This window comes from Haemaphysalis longicornis, unplaced genomic scaffold, assembly GCF_048455015.1.
Source record: "Haemaphysalis longicornis isolate Haplotype H1 unplaced genomic scaffold, Haemaphysalis longicornis Haplotype H1 scaffold_1, whole genome shotgun sequence".
In the NCBI taxonomy this organism is placed as follows: Eukaryota; Metazoa; Arthropoda; class Arachnida; order Ixodida; family Ixodidae; genus Haemaphysalis; species Haemaphysalis longicornis.
Genome location: NW_027526203.1, coordinates 85,727,683 through 85,754,265, shown reverse-complemented (window position 1 = coordinate 85,754,265; position 26,583 = coordinate 85,727,683). Strand labels below are relative to the sequence as shown.

Here is a 26,583-nt window from a genome sequence, read left to right as displayed (position 1 = left end):
TTCAACCCACTGCTCGGATATTCTTGACTTAGTACGGACTAACAACGCAGATATATGCTCTGATATAACACATCTTAATGGTTTATCCGATCATGACGGGTTAGCCGGTCGCATAGTTCCTCCTTTTATCAAACGGCAACCATTTAGCAAGCTCATTCGATGTTACAAAAAAGCTAATTTCGATCGTATTAACCACAAACTATCACTTTTTGCCATTGACTTTCTAACAGATAACTTGTCACGGACTGTCGAAGAAAACTGGTTACTACTGAAAAACGCTCTCACTAATCTGAGAGGTCAGTACATCCTGGTCGTCTCTATAAAATCCGATAATACTGCTCCTTGGTTTTCACAGAAACTTCGCCGCCTAAACAACAAGAAGAATAGATTATTCAGGCAAGCTCTAAAAATAAATTAACTGTTTCCTGGCATCGGTATAAGGAATGTGACAGAAAATATCAAAAATTGCTCAAAACCACGCGCTTACAGTTTTTCCATCGTGATTTATCGTCCATGCTAACACAAATAATCCTCGGCGTTTCTGGCGTGTCATCAATCCCAAGCATAACCCCGACATCGTGTTTACTGATCAGAATGGTGTAATAATAACCGGCAGTGACTGTTCGGAACTACTGAACAAAACATTTTCCTTAGTATTTGCAGTTGAATCTTTCCACCCACAGGCATGCAGTTGCACTGATGCGTTTATGCCAGAAATAGCTATAACCGAGGCTGGCATATATTCTCTACTGACTAATCTCAAGATTAGTTATCTAATGGTATTTCACTCCCCGATCCCAATGGTATTTCCCTCCCCGAATAAAAAGTTGCAAATAAATCCTTGCCCCCATATAGGTCACAATCCCATCTATCCCAATCGTCCCTAATGGTATTTCACTCCCCGAATAAAAATTTTCAAATAAATCCTTGCCACCATTTATGTCACAATCCCATTCTACTGCGGAACCAAACACCCTTTTTAGGTGTTATTGTTGACACTCACCTAAGGTTCCAATGCCATATCTGCCCAATTTGCAAAAAGATATCATTTGGCATTCGAGCTCTTCTTAGAGCTATACTGTACTTCAGTACGAAAACTCTGTTGGATTTATATTATGCATTTATTCATAGCCACTTGAACTACTGCATCACATCGTGGGGACGATCGTATAAAAATCACCTTTCAGCATTAGAAAACCTTCAAAACCGAGCAATGCGTATAATAATGTTTTCCCCAAAAATGTCACCATCTCTTCCTATCTTTACTCAACTTAATATATTACCTTTGCCAAAGATGTATTTGTATAGCGTTGGAGTTCTGTTGTTTGAAGTGCTGCATAGCCTCCTAGATCTTGACATTTTCCCTCGCCACATGTTAACCAACCCTAATTGCACTAGATTTTACTCCCGTCAGAACTTGTTATTGCCCAATGTAAGAACTAATTATGGCAAATTTAGTCGAATTTTTTTCTGCTGTTTCTTTTTGGAATGACGTACCACTGGAAATAAAGATAGTTAGCTCGCTTCAACCCTTTAAAAGAAAATTCAAAATGTTCTTAGCTACTCACCAGTAACTTCTAAAATATTTTTCTTGTGTGACATCTTTCCCTGCGTGTTCTGTTGTCAATCGATTACAATTTTCCTGTTTTTTCCACAATGTGTTGTATTTTCTTTAATATCCCATTCTTACACGACGTTTTATAACATTTGTATAACGTATGCTATATATACTGGTTGTATTGTGCTCACAACTTGTTATCGCCAAAACATCTAGCATGGGAGGTCCCGCCTGCGGTTCTGAAACCTTGGGACCTCCTCCAGTAAATTCCCCCAATGTTAATACACTCTTGTACTTTTCTGAATAAATTTGAAGTTGAAAGACGATTGCTTCTTCCGCTGACAACACTGGTTTAATAAAACTATTCTAAAAAATGTAGCACAAACCATCTTCCCAATATTATCCGCCCTATTCCAAAAGTCTCTAACCACCGGCGTTATACCCCATTACTGGAAGGTGGCGAAGGTTGTTCCGTTTTTCAAATCTGGTGATCGTACCTCACCCCTGAACTATCGCCCCATTTCACTAACCAGTACCATATGCAAACTCATCGAGCAGATTATACACTCCCAGATCATTAACTACCTCGAAAAACATAATCTTATTTTTCCGCATCAGCACGGTTTTCGTAAAGGCTTTTCATGTGACACCCAACTAGCTGGCTTTATTCACGAATTACATTCATCTGTAGACGCTGGAATTAAAGTTCACGCAATTTTCCTAGACGTTTCAAAAGCATTTGATCGTGTTCCTCACCATCGACTTATTCACAAGCTTACGGTACTGAACATCGACCCTGCTGTTATAACATGAATAAAGGACTTTCTTTCTAAGAGGATTCAATTTACATCAGTCGACAATCGCAACTCATCTCTAGACCCCGTACCATCTGGTGTCCCTCAGGGAAGTGTGCTCGGGCCCTTGCTTTTTCTAGTTTATATTAATGATCTACCAGACTGCGGAAATCTAGCATCAGACTATTTGCGGATGACTGCGTATTATGCCGCAAAATTCAATCTCACCATGACCACGACATTCTTCAATCTGACCTTAATGCTATAAACACGTGGTGCTCAACTTGGCTAATGCCTCTAAACCTTGCTAAAACAAAACTAGTGTCATTTATCAATCACGCCTCCCAAAATTCAGCATCCTATATATTAACCGACAGCCTCGTGGACAAAACTTCCACCTATAAATACCTTGGCGTACGTCTAACCAGTAACTTGACATGGAATAATCACCGTAACCATATCCACGCGTCTGCTAACCGTTCGCTTGGTTTCCTCAAACGTAACCTCAGACATGCCCTCGCGCGTTAGCGAAAGTTGACATATATTACACTAATACGCCCTAAACTAGAGTACGCGGCTGCCATTTGGGACCCTCATCAGGCATATTTAATAAATGACTTAGAAGCCTTACAAAACCGTGCTGTCCGCTTCATGTTTTCTGATTACTCACCCTATACCAGCGTAACCGGATTAAAAAATCGTGCTGAACTCGAACCCTTATCGTGCTGAACTCGAAATCGAACATATTTCGCTTAACATTATTTCATAAACTGTACTACCATGTATCCTTTCGTAACGAATTTATCTGTGAACCCGCAGCGATTTTTCCGCGTCGAGATCATTCATGCAAAATCAAACGCATCACATGTCGTACCGTTGCTTTTGCCGAATCATTTGTTCCTCGTACCACAATAGATTGGAATAATCTACCATCAAACATTGTTACTGAACCGAATACCATGAAATGTACTAATGCTTTGAGCAAAAATATCAATATATAATATGCATCATTTCAGTGCCTCCTTTCACTCAGTTCTTGCGTTGTCAAATGATATGTGCTAATATTACACGTGGTTATAATCTGTGTAGTTTGTTCTAGTTACTGTACCAATAGCTGTTTTTATTGTTCTACCGAATGTTTTTTGATTTGTTTCCACTCTAGTGATGTACATTTTTTGCCGTTTTTAGCTCTGTGTTTATTTTGTTCTTGTTGTATTTTTTGTGACACCTGTGTAACCCCCCTACCCTGTGTAATACCCTCCCCAAGGGCCTTCAGGGGTTTTTTGAGATAAAATAAAAATAACTTATGTCACTTTGGCAATTGTAGATTGCCAAGAATGGGTCAAAAGAGAATCTACTAGAACTAAAACAGGACCCGCTATAGGAAGTCGACGAGTCACCAAGAAGCCTGATATACATATTATGCTCTAATTACTACTAAGCTTCTTTAACTAGTTTCAAGGCTGCCATTTCTGAACTCTCAATTCGATCGCGCCAAACACATTCACCTAAGTTAACCTCTGTCCACACCTTTGGAACAGTAAATGAAGGCACGCTTATTTAGCCTGATCCGTGGCCTCGAATGCCGTCGGGGTCAGGCCCCGACGCGACGTGCAAACGTCTGACACATAAAAGCATGGCAACCATATAATCTGGAGCACGCGGCAGCTAGACGCTCCTCAAAACGCCCAAAACGTCAGTTTACGCACTCTCCCTCGTGAGGAGGCGAGCGAAATTCCAACTGAACGCATCGCTCACACCTTCTGCTCTGGCGGGGGGCCCAACCACCTGGTAAAAAACCTGGGGCCATTCGCCATGCCCGACAAACGGGTCATACACGGGCCGGACTAAAATCTGCGCGCAACTCACGGCACGAAAAAAACTGCTGTAAGAGGTTCTCACATCTCGCCTCACGCACGCTAATGCCATCGCACATGGCGAATTAACGTTCCACCCTACCCGACAAACATAAACTTTAACACTGTGTCATTAGGTGGAGCTCACCTTTCTTGAAAGCGGGCTCCAGCGAGACTCATCCCATCGTAGTGGGGCAGTGACACGGCGGGTACAGCGCATCCTTCAACGCGGTCCGAGACACTGACGCTGTCGGTTGGCCGGCTCGCATCCATCCGCCAAATCTGGTGACGGGGCACGCAGTCACCGAGGCTGAGAGACGCTGAAACCAACTTTTAGTCAGAGACGCGACGAGTTCCCGCAAGGACGTCACAGTGCTCAAGGTAACCGCTGAGCTCGGGCGGAAAGCCCAGCCGTCCCCTTGCAAGTATTCCTTGGAAGTAATCGTTTCGCTACCTGAATCGGATATGTCGAGTGTTCTGTGAGGAAAGGTCCCTCGTTGTACACCCAGAGTATGCAGGTGCGTAGAAGTCGCTCGGATTTTTAACGCCAAGCGGTCACTTCTCAGCAAGACAAAAACGACAAACTTACGATACCGTAGGTGGTGGTAGTGGTACCAGTGAAATGGCTCATACCCACTCAGGGGAATTGGCCAGGAAATGGGCGCCTTTGCGGAAGAAATTATGTAAATTCTGTAGGGAAAGAAAAATATTTAAATATTAGGCAGTAGATGACTAGAGAAATTAAGGTAAGAAGATTGTATAAAGAAATAAAAAGAGTAAAAACGAACACCATTGAATGAAAATTGGAAGTAAGAATCACGAAGAAACAATGTGGTGCAGGTGAAGCAGTGAGCTAGGCGCGCATAGGCTTGACAGGGGAATCCAGCAGGGCCCAACGATATCTAATCCGGCAGACGGCCTGATCTAGGATGAATCAGTGTAACGCACGGCAAAGATCCCAGTGGCAGAATCCCAGTTCTTTCGCCCCGAATGACAAAATCAGTGTAGCAGACAGTGGGATGTTTAGCCGGTTACATGTGCTTTCTAAGTACCTTCCCCTTATAGAGGAGAACCGTCGGCAGGTGAATAAGAAATCGTTTGAGCTAATCGTAAATTTGATTCTTCTTCTTCTTCTTCTTCTTCTTCTTCTTCTTCTTCTTCTGCTTCTTCTTCTTATCCTTCTTCTTCTTCTTCACCTTATGTAGTGGCTCGCACTCGCGAAGGGGGATTGGCTGGGTCCAGGTCTTTTTCTTTTTTTTTGCCTCGTATTTTTATTTTTGTGAGACATTTACAATATTGCTTTTCTTTGTTAATTATCTTTTTTCAGTTTTGAGGTATTCAAATGAATGATATGACTATTTTTCTGTTAGAGTTTCAGTTTCCTTGTTTACTGGAGCGTATACACACATTGCAGAAACATGCGTCGAAAAAAAAGAGCTTCTTGAAGGGTTTCTGAGCTTCCTTCGGCTACAACGAAAATCTTCCCTACTGTCCCCAAAAATTTTCCTCCCCATCAAAATGCGTAGAATACCTTTCAAATGGAAGATTTTCTGACAAGGGGCGACTTTACAATCACCGCGAGATTCACCGATTTACTTCTGTTCGTGAGCCAATTGTCAGCTGAGGACATTTTTCCTGCATGAGCAATCTTAAAGCGACCCAGAAAAGCCTTTTGTAAAAGTTACAAAAGGCCTTTCTTGTCGCGTAGTACCAATATAGCGATGCAATGCCGTTGGAATTATTTATCTACATTTAGTATTAGCTGCCAGAAGCAATTAAGCGCACCTCTCCCCCTTGCCTATCAATTCCTCCTCCCTCTCTGCGTCTTTCAAAGCAGCTGGAAACACTGGGAATAGCCATGTGACATCGCGACGCTCGACTTCCGTTCTTCGCTAGCTACATTCCTGTGCTATAGGCACGCGTCAATCGCTGAGAGACCCGCCTTTGCTTCGGGATTCGCAGGAAGGAGGAAGAGCAACCGGAAGCCAATGGCAGTGACGTTGCCGGCGACCGACGATCGGCCGAATCAGGGGGGCGCCTCGCCGTTGCGTCAGCCGCGATCGCCGTTGCGTCAGCCGCGGTCGCCGTTGCGTCAGCCGCGGTCGGCTCGCTGCGGCGGCGCGCTGATCGGCTGAGAAAGGCGATCTTCAAAAATTGTTTACAAATTATCCGTACAACGTATGGGGCTCACACTTGGCTCAAAAATCCTCCGTTATGTGTTCTACCACCTGAATGCATTTGATTGCCACCTTTACAAAGCTTTTCTGGGTCCTTTTAACAAAAGCTCTTTGACTGTGACCGTTGTGACTTCCTTCTGAATGTCGCATGCGCAGCGGAAGCAGAGTGGCTGACAAGAATTTTAGATTCGGTCTGATCTTTTTGGACGTACATATCATAATTCAGCGAAGGTGCTACGTATATACCGCGAAATTCATTGACGGCGGGGTCTAACGCAGTAGGGATCAACGCCGGAGGTTTCATTTGCGAATCTTGGCTGCAGTGGTTTCCTTATCGCAGAAAAAAAAAACACTTACGAAACTTTAAGGTTGGGGGCTCCGCTTGTTCCAAATAGTGCGGTGGTTGTTGTGTGCTTTAGGTGAGAAGAAAGGGCAATGGCGAGCATAGGCAGGATGGCTCTTGGCTTTGAGCATGGCCATCATAAAAATTGGGTTGACTTGTGGAGAAAGCAGAGCGCGCCCCATGGACCAGATTGCTCCATCCCGTTATCCTCCTCAGGTCTAAGCGAACCACGTCGCTGTGAATACTCTTACTTTCATAAGACAGGTATGGCTTAGGATAAAATGCGTTTTTAGTTTTTCCCACTTCTCTGTAGATGGATCATGCAATTAAAGGGCTATATAATAAATTCCTTTCAGACGATTATCAAAACGCGGGAATACCTACGTACTGCCTCCATGCGTGCGTTTCGGAAAAGTAGATCCCTGATTCACCCGCTCATTCTCCATTGTAGTACTAAACGTGCTTGCAACAAGTGAAAGGCTCGTTCACGCGTGACCGTCCACAAATTAATCAAGGGAGTGAAGGTGCGCGAAAAACGCCGAGCGAGCGTAGAGGTCTTACAATGATCCGCAGGTACTGTTCTTCAAGGTGAACAATCTGTTCTTGGTTTAGATTAGCGAAGAGCCCAAATCTAAGTTAATAGATTGGTGTCAGGACACTCAACAAACAGAGGAATACACAGAGAGTGCACGAGTCTGAGTTCATGGTTCACTCCTTGGATAGGTTCATTACAAATCAGAGTGGAAGAATTCATGGGGATAAAAGCAGTGCTAAGGATAGCAGGCGACGGAGGAACCAAATGTGAAAAAACATTTTATTGTGGGTAGTATTAACACACCAAAATCGCGAAGTATCGCAGTCTCAGGCCCCCGGGAACGGCCGCACATATTGCTTCCCTGAAGCATAGAGACCTTGGTCATCATCACCATTCAGCCGCTTATATTTATAGAGCTTGCGTTAGAAGCATTGGGCTACGCACTCTGGGGAGGAAATTACGCTAATCCTTTTTCCCAAATATATTACCCACTAATTGAGAATACTGGTTAACATGCAGTCAAACCAGTCGTAAACGAAAGGGAACGACACGAACAGCTTGATGAAGCTATAAAAGCTCTGTAAAAGAAATATAGATAAAACTTCCGACGTACCACACGGGAAAGAAAGCAAAGAAAGTCAGTTGTGCGCCCGAGTGACGAAGAAGAGGCGAAGTGCCAGCACAGCGCGTGCCAGCACAGCGCGAGGCCACGGGCGCATTTGCTGCTTCGACCTCTACGAGAGCAGTCGCCGTTCCAGTCGAAGGGCAGCGCGTTCCATCGCCGGCTGGACCCGTTTGGCATCAGCCTCCGCAGATATGGCCACCGGCGGCAGTGGTGGCCAGGTGCCTTTTGAAGTGGAGGATCTTCCCGGAGAATTCGGCGGCGCAGCTGCGGCCGAGGGGTTCTTCGGCGGCGGGATGCCACCGAACGCGGCCGGGGCTCCCGGATTCTTCGGCGGGGCTCCTGCAAACAACTTCGCCGGGCCGATGCGCGGGCTGTCTGGGGGATTTATGCCGGCTCCACCTAGGCACCCCCTCGAGGACCTCCGCTACGCCATGGATCCTGAATCGAGTGGTGGCATAGCCAGCGTGCAGAAGGCGATGGGCCTTCCTCCCTCTTTCCCCTGGACGCCGGGACCAACCCTCCCCACGGAGTACACGGCGTACGATGGCGTGACCGGAATGCCTGCCCCGCCGCTTCCCTTGTGGATCAGACCCAGCGCCTTCTACGGCATACCCCCGAGGGTCTTCGTCCCGCACTTCTCGCGCGAGCAGCTGCTTGCAGGCCTGTCCTACATGGGGGGCCCGACCTGGTTTCCGCAACCACTCCTGGTGCGGGGGCCGACGCCGTTCAACCCCGTTCCGCCATATGCACCGCCGCCTGCGTCGACCCCGCCGCGAGGCTACGACTGCGCTCCGCCTCAGGGCCCCAGAGGCGCCGCCACGCCGCAGTGGCTGTACCGGGAGAGCCCGTCCCGTGACTTGTCGTCGCCTGAACCCGAGCCGGACCACGACCTGGTGGACCGGCTTTTGGCAAAGAGGGAGGCAAAGGCCAAAGCAGAGCGCGCTGCCCAAAATGTGGCCCCGATTGAACCGCCGCCAGTGGCCCATGGAGGTGCACGGCCGAAAGCTGTACGCGTGTACAGCGCTGGCACGCTGAAAAGCCTCAACGTGGCGCCACGTAGGAACGACTCAGCGACGGCTGGGGGCGAACCTCGGCCTTCCGAGCCCTGGATCGACTACGCCTGGCCCGCGGAGCTCAAACCCGGCGGCAAAGACAGCAGGCTCGGTGCTCCTGGCTCCGCCAATGGCTCGAAGAACAGCCTGGGCAAGCACGCGGAGCCGCCGAGGCCCAAGTCAAGCATGCACGACGGCAACGGCCCCCGGAAACTGTCGTCCCCCAACGACCGCGGACATCGCCGGCGAAACGCGGGTGACGGCCTCGGAAGGCGCGCCCATCACCGCCTTGGGGCATCTCGATCCGCTGTTTCGTGCCCGGGAACCTAGAGCCAGCGCGGTGCTTCTCCAGTGGTCCACGACTGAATCAACGAGTTCTACAAGAAAGGAAGTCGACGATCGCACGTGGTTCAGCGGTGCCAGCATTAAAGCCGGAGAACGCAGCCACTTGGAACGTTCGAAAGATGGGGATTTTGCGCTCAGCCTGCCCAAGTGCCGGTCGTCGGTGTCACGTGACTGCAGAATCGCGAGCCACAGTGCCAGTGCCCGCGTCTGCTGCGGATGCGCTGGCGGCCGGCCACTGCGACACCTGAGCTGCGGAAGGAAAGGCTGGCGCGGACAAGACGAGTGATTCGGGTGCTGTGGATTACTGAGAGGTGCTTGCGAAAAACTCTAGACAAAGTGTGCTGAGCTGTCTTTGCCGCTGGTGTGCCTTCAAAATAAAGGATTGGTTGTGCCCCACGTGGAGTCGACTGCTTTCTTGGCCGGTCCTCTCGGGCTGGTTGCTTGGAGCGAACGAAACGTTAGCTGATTGATTGGAGGGCTAAAAGCGCCCACGCTACACTGAAGATGAGGCGCGCCGTAGTCGAGGGCTCCGGATTAATTTAGACCACCTGGGATGTTTGACGCGCGCCGAAACCTCGACCACACCGGTGTTGTTGCTTTTCGCCTCCATCAGAAAAGCGACCGGCGCGGCCGCCACTTGAACCCGCAATCTCCTGCTCAGCGACTAAAAGTTTGTTGTTCACTCGCTATTGCTATTCACTCGCGCACGAATGCAAACTGATTGAAACCTAATGCAATACTTTTATTACAGCGCAACAAAAACAACCACAAAGGCTCTAAAGCACACAGGACGAGCGCTGACTTGCAATTGAACTTTATTGCGGAAACATGACATATTTGATGATGATTATGATGTCCTCAAATATTTTGGCACGTACCCACAAGGGGGGATTGGCCAGGGCTAAACCGGTTAAATACGTGGGGACTTCAAAATACTTATTTCCGGAAAGAGGCTGTAAATGGAAACTTAGTTGTGAATGAAACCCGAATTACCCATTAATCAGCACCGTTTAGCAATTCAAACGACCTGAGGCAGAAAGAAAATTTTGAATGCAATTATATATATCCGTTCTTCCAAACCCCAGCTTTGATGCGCCAATAGATAATATAAGAGTTATCGATAAAGTAAACCCCAACCGCTCAATCGGCTCCTTCAAAAACAGTTGTTTAGCTGTTGAGAAACGGCGACAGTCGAGAAAAAAATGTTCGATGGTTTCGGGGACCTGGCACCGCACACATAGTTCTGTAGGTGAAAGTTCTGATCTGAACAGAAAGAAATTAAGCCTTGGAACCCTGCAGCGCAGCTCGGTGAAGGTCACCTCGCATTGCCGAGAGCCACAAAAATCAACACTCCACCCGAACTTTAAATGTTGGAACTCTTCAAATGATAAAAGTGAATCGGAACGGGTGGCGTCTAAATGCCAATATCGTCTTAGTCTCGCAGATGCAAATAGAGCCAGATTAGGAATTCCGAATTGAATGGGAGCTGTGACGGCGAGATTAGCAAATGGTCCGTTTGCTCGTTGCCCCTGATGTCCGTATGGCCTGGGACCCAAGACAAGCGTACCTCCTTCACGTGCCTGGGAACAAAATATAATAGTGTGTGGTACAACGGAGAGTCCGAAGAGGAAGTTAAAAGGGCACTGACACAAAAATTTTGCATCTTGTTTTTTTTGTTGCGATAGTAGCTAGTGACCTACTTATAACCTGTAGAAACCTCATTTGCTTCAGCGTGCGATGGTTGTTTAATTAGAGGCATTTTCAATGCGGCCAGTCGCAGTTTCGGTTTCAGCGAGTGCCGCGAATCGATGGATTTTGTGGATTTTGTGTGAACAAAGATGACCACGTGACTGTCGGAGGGATATCACAGAGGAGAGCCGCCGTAGCACTGCCGAATCCGCATCGACGGCAATTTCTGCGAATGCCCCCACGTACTGATCTCGTGAGGCGCTTAATTAAAAAGCGACCGTGGATGTGACGCAGGCGCTGCCAGTGCAAATGCTACCGCGGCTAAAGAACGACGCGCGATGCTCGAGACGGTGGGTGGCAAGACGCGCGATGGGAGCAGCCGGCCGGTCTGCCTACAGATGTGTTCCGCTTAGCACTGCGGCGGATATTCGAGTGCCACTCTCGTAAGCGGTGCAGATGACAATTTTTAATGCAACTTGCCATCACATCATTAACTCCTTTCTCATGTAAGCCACCATGGTCGGGACTTGGGGTCAATTTCGTGCAGCGGTAACAAGCTATCACTCGAGCCACCTGCGCCGGCCTGGGCCACTTCGCGGCCGTGGCCGCCGCCTGCACAGCGACCGTGCGGCTAGCTCAGTGGGCTTTTCGTGCTTCCGGCGCGTTTTCGCATCCAATGGTAATAAACAGTAATAGAAACAGAGTGCCTGGAATCGCTGTAGAACTTAGGTCGCGGCCAGCTGCCCGATTAGCTGACGAAATCACGGCGCCTCCGCCGCCAACGATCGGGTCGTTCGTTCTCGAGAGCAGAAGCTCCGCCCTCCGGCCCTCCGATTGGAGCGGCGAGCCGGGCGAGCCGGCGAAAAACGGCGGCAGTGCGGAAGCGGCAAACACAAACTCGTAACGTGTTTAGATGTTGTTTATTTACACCATATCCTCGGGATGTCGATTGCGCGTGGTCCTCTGCTGGCTGCGCGGTTGCGTTTCGCACACTTTAAAATAGATTTTAAATATGTTCTAGGCTGTATTCGCCGCTGATGTTTTGCAGATGATGTATATGTGTTCCCACCAATCTATCTCCGAAGTTATCTCGCCTTCAAAATTTTGTGTCAGTGCCCCTTTAACGCCGATATAACTGCCATCGAATCAGATAATATGATGATTTTTGATACATGCTGCGGTACCTTGCATAGAGGGAGAGCTATTGCTAAAAATGCGGCCATAAAAATGGGTGTGTAATCCGGGATTCGCAGCCAATAACTCCAGTCTAAAGATTGTGAAAAAATACCAATTCCAGCTTTCTCGTCCTGTGTTTTAAATGCATAGCATTTCTTTAACTCACGATGTCACCCGTTCTTGGCGTCTGTAGTTGTCCGCATCGCTCGCCTCGACATGCCCGGCTCAGACGTTTCGGTATCGGCGCGATCAACATTCGATAGCGCGCCCAGGCACGTTTCAAGGACACTCTCTCCCCTCTCTCGGACTCAACGTGCGCCGAGGCTGCCAATTTTACTGCTGACGAGCGCTCTCTCGTCAGCAGTTGCCACAAGTGCAACAACATTAACGTAACGCAAACTACTTAACGTCGTGCGCCCCCGGAAATGCTCTGCATTTGATCGTGCCCCTCGCGAGGGGGATGTTTCACTGCGTCGCCATGCGAACAGTTTGCCACGCTTTAGTTTCAGTTCCGTATCTCCCCGCCGCGGCCGTGGAGAGAAGGCGGCCGGCCGTGACTCTCGCCACCGCGGCGCTGCGGTTGCGAGTTGCGCTAGGAAAGCAAGCGTCGTCTGCTAGCGGGGAGCGGAACGCGTTCCGCTCAGCATCTCCGGTCTTCGCCACTTCTGGCTTCGCACTGCAAAAGAAATAGCTTTTTATTTAGCGCTTGTTTTCCGTCTGCCGATGAACCAACACGCCCAAACCTTTTCCCTTCTGAAGCAGGATACTTGGATAAATATTCATTTAAAATAGCGGCTAATAGCGAGCCTGGTAGAAGTTTTGCAGCGGAAGAGAAGGGGTTTTGAAAGTAAAACTCAGTTTCTCGCTCGATTGTGGATACCGGAATGACCTCATATAACTTAACAGAAATACAATCCAGGCATGATTGAACGAATAGCACTTGGGGGGAGATACGTTTAGGCCACGGAGATGTAAAAAATGTATGTATTTATATTTATATATTTATATTTATATATATATTTATATATATTTTATATTTTCATTTATATATGTATATATTTATATACATATTTATAGACGCGCATACACACACTAATGATGAAGACAGTCGAGCCGATAAGTAATTGAGAGCAACTATACCAAAAACCTGAGGCACAAAAACAAAAACACGAAATGCTTACCCCCCCCCCCCCCTTCCTCGCACTATGATCGTGTTGTGTCCTTTGATACTTTGATATGGCTAGCTATGTTACGTCGTTTTTATCGTGTTCTTTGGTGGACAGGGCTATAGAAGGCACGCTGACGCCTAGCCTTGCAATTTCCGCAGCCTCCACGATTTCCCTTGTCATCTGGTCACAATGACCCTGAATGACTTAACATTCGTCTAATTTCGGAATTGACTTTCCCGCGGTTCTGTTCCAATCTCGGCATTGTATGCCTAAGTGCCCCACTTTTATGGACGCTTTTATTATGTTGATTGAGTATGACGTTTAACGCGCCGACACTTCGCAGGCGATGGTGCGCGCCGTAATGGAGGGCTCCGGATTAATTTGGTCACCTGGGGGTCTTTAACGTGCGTCGGAATCTCGAACACACGGGCGTTTTTGCTGTTCCCCTCCATCAGAAAAGCGGCCGCCGTGGCCGGGAATCGAACCCATGTCCTTGGGCGCTGCAGCACAACGCCTTAACACTAAACCACCGCGGCGGGTCGTTGTAATCTCTTAGCCTTGTGTTTGGACACCTGCCCGTCTCGTGCACCACCGACGTTGTGCATACGACAAGCTTCGGTTTGGGCTCAATGTGCACTTTTGGGGGGATTTTTTAGAGAGGTACGGCTTTTTACAAATGGCCGCCAGTTTGCGGGCTAAAAAAAGTACTTTTAAATCGGCGGCGTTCGGCATTTTCATTAGCCTATAGGCTACATCATGTATGTGGGGAATCACCGCTACCTTCCTCTTTCTTTTTTTCTGATATGCCCTCGCCCTCGCTGCGGCGGTGCTTTTGCTTGGGCTTCCTGAGAATTTACCCTGCCACAGACGTCACCACGTAAACGTCACCACATGGTGACGTGAGGTCCCCACATGAAAAGGGTGGTAGCAAAGATATGCCTGCTTAGTGCACTAAGAAGATCATGCCAACAGGATGCAACAAAGCATACAAGTACAACGAGCACGCCTGCACAGATCTTGCTATCCAACTGACGTGGTAACGTCTGCGGCGGGGCAACTTCTAAAGAAGCTCAAGCAAAAGCGCTGCCGGGCGAGGTCGATGGCATGGTCAAATCAGAAAAAAAGAAAGAGGAAGGTAGCGGTGATCCCCTACATTCATGATGTAGCCCCTAGGCTAATGAAAATGGGGGTACGGCTTTTTACAAATGGCCGCCAGTTTGCGAGAGGCTAAAAAAAGTATTTTTACATCGGTGGCGTTTCCCATTTTCATTAGCCTAGGGGCTGCATCATGAATGTAGGGGATCACCGCTACCTTCCTCTTTCTTTTTTCTGATTTGACCATGCCATCGACCTCGCCCGGCAGCGCTTTTGCTTGAGCTTCTTTAGAAGTTGCCCCGCCGCAGACGTTACCACGTCAGTTGGATAGCAAGATCTGTGCAGGCGTGCTCGTTGTACTTGTATGCTTTGTAGCATCCTGTTGGCATGATCTTTTTAGTGCACTAAGCAGGCATATCTTTGCTACCACCCTTTTCATGTGGGGACCTCACGTCACCATGTGGTGACGTTTACGTGGTGACGTCTGTGGCAGGGTAAATTCTCAGGAAGCCCAAGCAAAAGCACCGCCGCAGCGAGGGCGAGGGCATATCAGAAAAAGAGAAAGAGGAAGGTAGCGGTGATTCCCCACATACATGATGTAGCCTATAGGCTAATGAAAATGCCGAACGCCGCCGATGTAAAAGTACTTTTTTTAGCCAAGGGCCCCTTGGCAGCCCTTCGCAAAAAGGCGCACCTCCCGAAAAAGGAACCCCACAAGTGCTCCAATGAGCACAAAACGGAATTTGTCGCATGCACAATGTCGGTAGTCAACAAGATTTCCTTGACAGGCAGAAAAAAGTACAGGGGGGGATTAAAAGAAATACGAACAACAGAGAACACAGCCTCCGACGCATGCTTCACTGTCTGGCTGCACTGTCAGGAAACTGCGGGCATGCGTAGTTCTTTCGGAGCGTTTGAGAGTGTGGGATACTGTTATGGGAAATGCTTGATAAAGAAGCGACGCCTGAAATTTATTAGATGTGACGCTGAGAGGAGAGAGAGAGAGAGAGAGAGAGAGAGAGAGAGAGAGAGAGAGAGAGAGAGAGAGAGAATAACTTTATTTGCGACGAGGCTCCGTCCTAGCGAGTGTCCCTCAGGTGAAGGAGGCGCGCCAGGTAATCCTGAGCCTTAGTGGCGGTCAGGAGCTGTAGCTCGGGCGAGGAGCTCCCGGTCACCTCCAGCCAGGTAGTGGGAGGGTTGGGTAAACGGAGCGGGGGTAAAGAGGGGCATTACCAAATGGCGTGTGGCGTGGTATCTCGAGCGCCACATGCCGGGCAGTTTGGGCGGGGCATCTCTTGCCGGCGGCCCTGTCTTTCCTGCGTCGTCGTCGTCCGCGTCCGCACAGCTGCGTCTCTCCTCCGCTCACCCCCTCTCCTCTCTCCGATAGCGAACACTCTCGCCCAACATCTGCGGGCGCGTGGCGCAGCGCACTCTCACTCCGCCGGTGGGCGGCGCTGCGCGCGGCGCAAGCACGCTGTGCGCATGTGCAGCGCCCTCTCTCTCCGTGGTCTCCTCTTGTTCGGGCGCGCTGCGCATATAAGCGGCGTGCCGCGCTCCGGCCGGTTTCTCAGTCGACGGTCGTCCGCGCTACGCTTGCTCTCTCTCTCCTCTCTCTCTCTCTCTCTCTCTCTCTCTCTCTCTCTCTCGCATTACCCGACGATTGCTCACGCAATTCGAGTAATCGACCCAACGGAAACGCACAATGGAACCCCCTTCAGCGTCGCATCACACCAGGGTTCCCGCGAGGGGAGGTGGGCGTAATTTTTTTGAGGCGCCTTTTAAGCCTTGCCGCCACTGAGCATCCTGTTGTTACCTACTACATTCCGGGGCCAAGCAGGCAGCAGGCTGATTGGAACTAGCATGATGCCCTTCAACGATCATCCTGCTCAGTGGCGACGCAGCCTGAATAGGCGTCTCAAAATAAACGACCGCCGTCGCTTTCTGATCAAGCATTTCCCATAAATGCAGGTCACACTCTCAAACGCCTTCGAAAAAGTGCGCATACGCGCAGTATTCTGACGTTGCAGAAAGATGGTGCGGCATGCGTCGTAGGCTGTGCGCTCCGTTATTCGAATTTCTTTTAATTCCCCCTGTATGTGGGCCGGACGGGCGGGTTTCTAAACGCAAGGCTCAGACAACATAATAACGACGCCCACAGAAGTCAGAAAGGGCACTTAGACATACGCTGCCGAGATTGCAAGAGCGCCGCCGGACAGTGCATTACGAAATTCGACGAATGCCAAGTCAATCAGCGTCATTCTGACCAGATGACGAGGGAAATCGTGGAGGCTGTGGAAAACGGAAGACTAGCCAAGAATCCGTCAGTGAGCCTTCTATAGCTCTGTCCACCCAGGAACGAGATTATTAACATGGGTGAGACGACATAACAGCCACATCAAAGGACACAGCACGTGCACCGTGCGAGGGGCGGGTAAGCATTTTGGGTTTTTGTCTTTGAATCTCGGGTTTTTGGCATAGTTGCTATCAATTGCTAATCAGGTGTGCGTTTATAAATATGAAATATCTCCACAATAAAACTTCAGCTGGAAATGAGGGCTCCTCCTGTGTGCCTCAGCTTTAGTCGTTGTTTTTGTTGCGCTGCATTATTAAGATGTATTGCCAACTCCCCAATACTGCACTCTGATAAATATTCTTTAGCACGTTAGCAGTATACCGCTCTCGCCTGGGGATTTTAGGGGCGAAGCTCCTTAAGTCATGGGTCTGTCCATCCCTTGTGTCTCGTGGTACGTGACCGCCGCATGCTTTCGGAGATGTCGCAAAGTGGGCCGCGTTGCACGCGCAAGAACCGGCTGCAACCGGCAGCGCAAACTCGGCACCGGGAGCGCGAGCTTGTCTGTGTTCGCCAACGGAGGCGCGAGCGCACGTGCACTGCGAGGGGGAGGTCACACAAGAGATCACGCCACAAACGCAGGCAGTCGTTCTCGGAGATCGAACGAGACGCAAGGACCCTTGCTCGTTTCCTCTCGTCTTGTTCGGGCACAAGGTCGCCCTAAATAAAAGTTCTTTCTTTACCGTTGTGTCCCATCCTACGTGACAAATTGTGGTGGAGGTGCGGAGTAGTCGTCGATGGCGCGGGGTCTTTCACCAGGTCTGGGCCTGGGAGCATTGACTCCGAAAATAAAAGTTGATTTGTACAATGTACGCACACAGTCTTACGTCTTTCTTAATGATGTAATGGGCGAACTTTCACGGGAGAGTTACGGTTACCGATGATCTCCCCCTCTCGAGCTTCGCCCCACTTATCATCATTCATTCCGTGGATATGGCGTGATTTTTTTTCGTTTCGTCCGTGACAGTGGTGGTTGGTGAGTGTGCTTGGGCTGGTGAGAGGAGGGGATATGCGATGGCCTGGCGCTACACATACATTAGGCTCGACGACGGGAACAGGGACTTCCAGCTTGAGGATAAGTTAATTTTACACTGCACGACACGCCGTTACACGCAAGACACGCCGTTCGAGCTGCCTAACATATTACCGCTTCGCCGCCCCGCATAATCCCGCCTGCTCGTCTCTGAAGAACGCTTGTGGCGTCTCATGTCGGCTGCACCTAATTCACCCCACCCTGTATTAATCCCCGAAATTCCCCGTATTTGGCTTGAAGGACACCCTCCATCACACCATGTGGGCATGATACAAAGATTCTTTCCCATTAATCTGTACGACAGAGTAATGGGAGGCGGCACTGGGTAGCTCAGAGCCGCAGAGGCAGAAAAGTCTGACAGGACAGTCTGCCTTGGCCACCGGCAAGCTTCAACTACCGGACACAGCCACCTCGTAATCGTGGTGGTAGTGGTGGTTCCAGTGAAATGGCGCATACCCACCCAGGGGGGTTGGCCAGGAAATGGCCGCTTTACCGAAATTTTGTAGGGAAAAAATATTTAAATATTAGAATAGATTAGTAGTAGATGACTAGTGAAATAAAAGTGAGGAGATTAGAGAAAAAAATAAAAAAGTAAAAACTAACACCATTTAATGAAAATTAGAAGTAGAAAACGCGAAGAAAGAAAGTGATACAGATGAAGCAGTGAGCTAGGCGCGCATATACTTCACAGGGCAATCCGTGACTTCAATAAATTTTTTCGTCCTGTACACCTCGACATCGACACCCCATTCACCAGGGCCGAGCTGGATGCGGCGCTCGCCAAGCTCACAAGGAACACTGCGCCAGGAGCGGACAAAATTACCAACAGAATACTCCGCAACATCCCAGAACAAATCAAGGAGGATCTTCTCAACAGAATAAACGAGGTATGGGAGAGTGGAACTATACCGGCGCCGTGGAAGCATGCCAACGTGACCATGCTGCCAAAGCCCAACAAGCCTATCGGATTGTCCAACCTCAGACCGATTTCATTGACATCGTGCGTAGGGAAACTCATGGAGCACATGGTTCTGGATCGCCTAACCCTTCACATGGAGCACAACAACAAAATAAGGATTGCAGACTCCATGTACGGTTTCCGGCCATACTTATCGACGCAAGATATTCTGCTACAGATCAAAGAGGAGGTCATTGACAACCTCAGCACGTCACACAAAAGCGCCATCCTGGCGCTTGACGTTGAAGGTGCGTTTGATAATGTATCGCACGGGGCCATACTGAAGAACTTACAAGACTCGGAATGTGGGGTGAGGGCCTATAACTACGTTCGGGACTTCCTTTCGTCTCGGACGGTGACTGCGGGCCTTGGAAAGCTTCGGAGTGACAAATTCCAGGTCCCAGCAAAGGGCACCCCACAGGGCTCAGTGATCTCGCCGTTACTTTTCAATATCGCGATGATCAACCTACCTGACGAGCTAAATGCAATCCCTGGTCTTAGACATGCCATCTACGCTGATGACCTCACATTCTGGACAGCAAACGGGTCAACGGTGTGATGACTGGCGTCCCACGAGTGGGGAAAAACCCGGACGACGGCGCAGAGCAGGTTCCACGAGAAGAAGAAGAAGATGGTGACCGGGCCATTTTCCATTAGAGGGTGTGTGCCAGGAGGGGAATAGCATCATCATGGAGGGCTGGCCTGGGAAGCGGAGCGAGCGGCGGAGGTTCCGGAGGGCAGCTGGACCAAAACGACCGGCAGGCGGGTCGAGGCTTTCGTGGCTTTCAAGGTTCGAGGTTCGTGGCCGCAGTTCCGAGGCAAGGCCTAGCGAGCGGAGCCAGCGGCGCGTGACTCAGCGGAACCGCGACTGGTCCACCGTCTTCCGAAACCCTGTGGCGAGGGCGTCAACGCCGTGGCGACTGAGCGCCATCCCTGTGGGACAGAGCCGTGAGCGTGGCATTGTTTTTTTCCCCCGCTTCTCTCCCGAACTCTTGTGGATCGGACCTGTTAGTGTTTTTTTTTTATTTCGCTTGTGTGCGCGTTCCGTCCCCAATATATTCAGTGTTGGAATACCCGCTCAACATGTGCTGAACCCATGGCATCACTTGTCGTTGATCATCCTCCGTGGGCCACACGCCCGCCTGCTTAACACGCGGTCTCACAAACGGGAAACCAACAGGATTCCCTGCAGGATTCCCTGCAGACCGCACCGAGGCATACCTCAAGCAGTGTGGACTTTCCGTCGCCTCACAAAAATCGGAACTTCTTGTACTAAGAAAGAGGACGAGAGGCACACCCCCGCCGGAAGCACCAGACCCGGAAGTGAAGCTTCATGGCATCCCTATCCCAAAAGTCGAAACACTGCGAGTATTAGGCCTCACTCTCCACAAGGACGGAACAGGAGCTGCTACACTCTACAAGCTCAAAAGCACCATCACCCAGGTAACCCACCTGGTCAAAAGGGTTATGAACAAAAAACATGGCCTCAAGGAAGAAGATACAATTCGATTAATACAAGCATTAATTATCAGCAGAATTACATATGGTACCCCATATTTGGGGATAAAGAATGCCGAAAAAGAAAAACTCAACATCCTCATCCGGCAAACATACAAATTGGCACTAGGTCTACCGGCGAAGACTTCGACGGAGAAGCTCCTGCAACTAGGGGTACATAACACGTGGGAGGAACTTGTAGAGGCCCACAGGGTTAGCCAAATTGAACGGCTGAAACTCACAGAAACAGGTCACCCAACTTTACGTCGTCTCGGGTATGAGGTGAACTTGGATTCCCAAACCCAAAAAAGCCGCATCCCACTCTGTCTGAGGGACTACATCACGGTTTCCAATATCCCTCGCAACATGCACCCTCTTTACCACAAAGGAAGGAGAAATGCCAGGGTAAAGGCACTGAAAAAAGCTTATGGTAAGGATAGCGGAACGAGGTACGTCGACGCCGCAAGATATTCAAGCGCAAACCATGCAGCACACGCGATAACCGTGACCGACTGCAAAGAAAAAGAACTAAGCTCGGCAACTGTCCCGACTGAAAACATTGACTCCGCGGAAGAAGCAGCGATTGCTCTCGCTACTACGACGATCAAGCAAAGCCAAGCTCGGATGATCATAATCACAGATTCCCAAACAGCCTGCAGAAATTTTCAGAAGGGTCTCATCTCCACAGTAGCGCTTAATATACTCCTGAAGCTAAAGGATCAAAAAGAATAAGATGTACCGGACATATACATCGTGTGGACACCGGGGCACGAGTTTCTAGAGGGTAATGTGGCGGCTGATGCCGCTGCCCGAGATCATTCCCACCGGGCAACAACCGCTACCCTCACCCCCATCACAGAAGCTCAAGCCACTCCCCCGCCGATGTTCCCACCTATCCCACGACGCACCAGGGACATAATAGAACATTACAGATTGAGCAGACGGAAATATCCACCTCCTCATCCACAACTCACCAAAGAAGAAGCGACGCAGTTAAGAAGACTTCAAACTAACTCTTTCCCGCACGCCTCACAGTTGCACATGATTCATCCCAGCCTGTACAGTTACGACTGCCAATTCTGCGGCACCCCCAACACTCTCTACCACATGGTGTGGGAGTGCAAGGGTGTGAAGGAACTCCCAGAGAGAGAGAGAAATGACCTTTATTGCGTTGTCCGGCGGGGGGTGCGGGTCAGGCCACGCAGGACTTCGCCGTCACCCCTGTCTATCTACCTATTCTAGGTATCGGGCTGACCTCGAAGCAATGGGCCTGGCCTGCGGCTCGGGCTACTAGGGGTGTCCCCGCCCCGCCTCCTGTCACCATTCCCGAGGGAAGCAACCGAGGGGGAGCGCGGGTCCTCCTTTCGCCGTTGCCGCGCCAGAGCAGCCTCGAGCCGCTGGACGGCCCTGAGCTGGAGTCCCAGAGGTCCTGGCGCCATCGACGGAGCAGTGGGAGGCCCTGCTCTCCAGCGAGGTCCTGGATGACCAGCGCGGCCTGGTGATCCGGGCCAGACAAGCAGCTGAGGGCCATGGCATCCTGGACTAGGGACGCCACCCACCATGGATGGTCAACGCTACTACACTGAAGATCATCCAGCTCTCAATCTTCCTTTTATAGGAATCAATAAACGTTTATTCCTCCTCCTCCTCCTCCTCCTCTACACACAAGACGGAACATACCCGCAGAAGCGTATTAATTGGCATGATTTCGCTGATTTCGCACGGATTTTGCGTTTCGTGTGAGTTCTAATCTCACGCATTGTTACAGCTTAGCGTTTAGAAATGTTTCATTGTTTGATAGAATTGCACGAAGCTAACATAGTCCAACGACCTTCACAGCGTGGATTGGCCCCAATTTGTTACTACGAAGCAGTGTATGTGTACCCCCGCCCTGTTTTAAGTGCAATGCACTTCTTAAGCGACCCTGAACCTGCGTCCACCGGCGATGTCCGCATCACATACCCACGTGGGGGATTGGCCAGAAATCTCCTCATCTTCCTTGGCAACGAGGGGAGATGGGCGCGCGCTGCCTGGCCGCTGACATGGCACATACCCACGTGGGGGATTGGCCAGGAATCGGGCGTGAGAAGGGCTAATGCACCCGCTTAAATGCATCTTTCTTTCTTTGTAGTTGTGTGTGTCTGTGTGATCTCTCTTTCGCGAACATTACCGAACCGCGCAAATTCAACTCGTGCATTCGCACTTTCACATTCTTCCCCTCGGGGAAATGCGGGGAATTTTCATCACGGTGAAGCCGCTTCACTCTCGACCTCCTGGAAACCGCCGAGCCCTCTTCCACAACTGTTATTCGGCGGTAGCGCGTTATCACAGTATTGCAGAAAGTCAACTGAAGCGCGAATGGACGTAGAAACGACCGAAAGCCGCCGCCGCCGAACATGTAGGCAACGCCGTTGCCCCCTGAAATTCTACCTTGCCGTGTAGCTGCGAATCCCTCTCGGCTGAAGAGCGACTCGCCCGTTTGGAACGCCGGCGTGAGCACATAATTATTCTTCAGCTTGAAAGGCCTTCCGAGCGATATTTTCGCTGGTGTATTTCACACCTAAGTATGCGTCCATAATAGGTTGCCGGCTTATGCGTGCCAGGTTTGGAGGGAGGAAGCGGGGGCCGTGCACACGCAGCTGGACTTCATGCCGCTGCCAATGACATGCCCGGTGCGCTGGCGGGAAATTTAAACGTGGAAGACTCATGCCTTTAATGCGCCCTGTCAGCTGTCTTCCATAATCGAGCAATATGGCTCTGTGTTGGTGTGTTACCCAGACAGTAAGATGCCGACGACGGGGGAGGGAAGCGGACAGCCACATGTTTGTCCACTAGAATAAAGCTCGAGTCCTTCCAGGTTTCACTCGCTATGAGGCGGACGCATGGCGTTCGCTTTGAAGAAGAGCAGGAAGTGAAGAAGCGTCGGCCTGAACAGAAGCGGAAATGGGCGCGACAACAATAGAAAGCCGCGGCCTCCACTGTTACCGCCTCAATTTCCAGCTCGTCGAGTAGCTGCGAATCCCTCCCGAATGAACAACTTGCTCGCTTGTAACACCGACGTGAGCCAATATTGCTTGTCCAGCTTAATTTAAAGGATTTCAGAGCGATATTTTCGACGGTGCCTTTCCCTGCTAAGCACGCGCACATAACCGGTGGCCGGTATATGCGTGCACCGGGAGCGTGCACGCGCAACTATAGGTGTCAGGCCTTTACTGATGACACGACCGTTGTGCTGGCGGAGGGTTTAAATGTGGATGTCACACAGCTCAATGCAACCTGTCCGTTCTCTGTGTTCGAGCGGGTTGGGTTGGTGTGTTACAGAAACAGTAAGATGCGTACTACTGTGCGGAAGTGAAACATGCAGCTCCATGTCTGTCCGCTAGAATAAAGCTAGGGTCCTTCCGAGTATTAGTCAGCTAATTTTCTTGGAAGTATGCTCAGTCGCAAATTACAAATAAGTGTGTTTTGTTTCGTGCTCGCCGTATACCCTGCGTCTAGCTTCGCAGGTCATCCTTCACAGAGTGGAAAGGAACTATTTTTTCGTTTACGTTGCATGTACACTTACAGTGCAGTCTAGTCGTAACGCCTGCGTGGCTGAGTTACACGTTCCACTACTGATCACGACGCCTCGATTCTGGTGGACACCACTTCCAATAACACAGGCGTAAAATTGAATTCCCAGCAGAGCGCATCCACTGGAGAGGTTCTGGCGGCCTCCTCTTCGAGTAAAAGCTTACGACTGATCCTTCCGACTAAAGTAAAATGACACGTGCCTTATCGAGTTTTTGTTTTCAGACGCCATACGTTGAGCTAAACATTTCTGATGTCCTGTTGCCGCTACTGTTCAAGAAAATATTCAGAAGTTACCACTCTCACCGAAGTATCGCAACCCGCGTGCGCCAAGTTTCAAAATCGTAATGTGTATAGCACGTAAAAATGATTTCCTCTTTCGTAAACACACTGCTTGGTGAGCTGTTGCATGAACATTTTTAATTACATCGGGATTCTGACAAGGCCTACGAAAATAATTTTTTGTCCAGAATATCTGATTGAGCATGCTGACTTGCGAGCAGTGCTAAAACAGCAACCACTCATAACATCACGAGAGTTCATATTGCCGGCTCATGAGCATACGAAAATATATCGCCCTAGAGTGGCCTGTTTTGCCGGTGCGAACGACGCGGGCATGTGCGCGTTGAACATTGCCGGATACGCCACACACGGGCACTGATACCATGGTAAGTCGAGCTCGTCGAAGCAGCGCACCTGCGCTGCTCACGGAGGGCTTCGCAGTAACTGCGCAGCCTCCAGGTGCTGCCGTCTGACGTTCACCGAAATATTGTGCAGTGCCACCTTTGTTCTCGTGATAAGACGCCCACCAGGACGAGTATTGAAGGCGCAATAATGTACTACAAAGCAGGGCGTGAGGGTCAGGGAGAAGGTGGTTTTTGCATCTTTCTGTTTCCTGGCGTAATTTCACTGTTTTCACTTGCGAATACTCGCATGTCAGTAGCTTCCTAAACTTAGTAAAGCATCAGACCAACGAGCGTGTTTTAACCTTTAAAATGCGGCGACAGTTTTTCACTCGTTGAAAAACTATACGCGTTTTCCGTAGAACCGCTGTGAAGTGCATGCGCTTGAAAAAAAAAATCGCGCCAATCCACCCCGTGAATCCGGTTGGAAAGCAAAGCTGTAAACGGCACCCATAACGATTACCCATGCGACATCAGTTTAATTCACTCACATAGCCCTACGAATAGTAAAATCAAAGAGAAGTGAAATGCACTTAACCACGCCATTTATTACTTCAAAGAGATATTCTTGGTAAGGCTAAATCAATGCATGTTACATGAACGGTGTTTGGTTGAGTTGTATTGGTGTAGCACAAGAGTGGAATCTTTTTTTATAAAATTAAAGTAAGCTCCAACCCGGTGTAAGACGATCTGACTTCTCCGTCTCTGGGCCGCGGACGGAGGCGACGAGATTTGCGGCAGAGAAGGAAGAAGAAATACTTCTGTTCAAATTTCTGAACGGCCCAGAGTGTAGCCCCGGGGAGTGATTCCTTGTTCTGGGGGGCCCATATGCAGTCCGAGCCGCCTGTGTTCCGTCCACCCGCTGAAGCTGGGTAGATAGAGAGGGCCTGGACAGCAGCATCTCCCATGGCTCTTGTTGGGTAGTTCCCCGCACGGGGCACCTTGAGCATTCATGGTGACGGTGAGCAGCGACACCTCGGACCCCGAGCTCCCAACATAAGCCGTGTCCAACCGTGGCGAGGTGTTTAAAGGTGGAGGGTAGAAGCCGTAAACGGTGGCCGTCGGAGCCTTGCTCAAGCTCCGGCCGATGGGCTCCCTGCCTGTCTACCAAGCAGGGTGCTCCGGGACCTCTTTGACTACCAGGGTAAGGTCAAAGGAGAAAGCACCCCCGTCTCCCTGCTTTTATACTATGCTTTATGGTATGGTCTAAACCACCCCCCCCCCAACCGTGATCGGTCCCTGAAAAGGGGCCGCACCGAAGTATCCTTTCCTCCATTGACGTCGTTAACCTTTCCTGAACCGGATCATTTTTCTCTATTTCTTGTCATGGAATCCCTCAATCCAACCCACCCTCTTGCATCTCAGTCAGTCTTCTTGATCGCCAAGTATCTTGAAGCAATAGTAGGAAAATCGTATAAGTGCAAAAAACAAAGGTCTGGTGAACTCCTAATTGAAATAAATGACTAGCAGCAGTCTGCAAAGCTTTTAGCTCAGACTAGACTGGCTGATCTCGACATCAGGGTCACACCCCATCGGAGCCTCAACAGCTCGCAGGGTGTGATATCCGAGACAGACCTTCTGAACGAAACGGATGCGGATCTCCTTGCCGGGTTGAAGGATCAGGGCGTCACTGCCGTGAGACGCATCACTATCCGTAGAGACGACAAGGAGATTCCCACTAAGCACATCATCTTGACCTTTGACCGCGCAGTTCCACCACAACATATATATGCAGGTTTTATCCGGTGCTCAATACGTCCGTACATCCCGAACCCGCGGCGCTGTTTTAAGTGCCAGCGGTTCAGGCACGGTACGAACTCTTGCCGTGGCCGAACGACCTGTGCAAAATGCGCAGCGCACGATCATCCTAGTGACAACTGCCAATCCGAAACCCTAACTTGTGTAAACTGCGGGGGCCCGCATGCGGCATACTCCCGCAAGTGCGAAAAATTCCAACTGGAAAAAAAGATCATAAACATTAAGGTAACCGAGAACATCACCTTTCCAGAGGCGAGAAAGAGGTTCGCCTCTTTCCCTCTGGGGAGGTACGCTGACGCGGCTCGCCGGGGGGCGGAGCG

The 26,583-nt window shown here is 49.9% G+C and overlaps 1 long non-coding RNA gene across 1 annotated transcript in view; it reads left to right on the top strand.

Annotated features, from left to right (window-relative positions):
* The window catches only part of LOC144164836 (uncharacterized), a 204,038-nt gene that overhangs the window by 112,453 nt on the left and 65,002 nt on the right, over window positions 1–26,583 (top strand). The window lies entirely within an intron of this gene.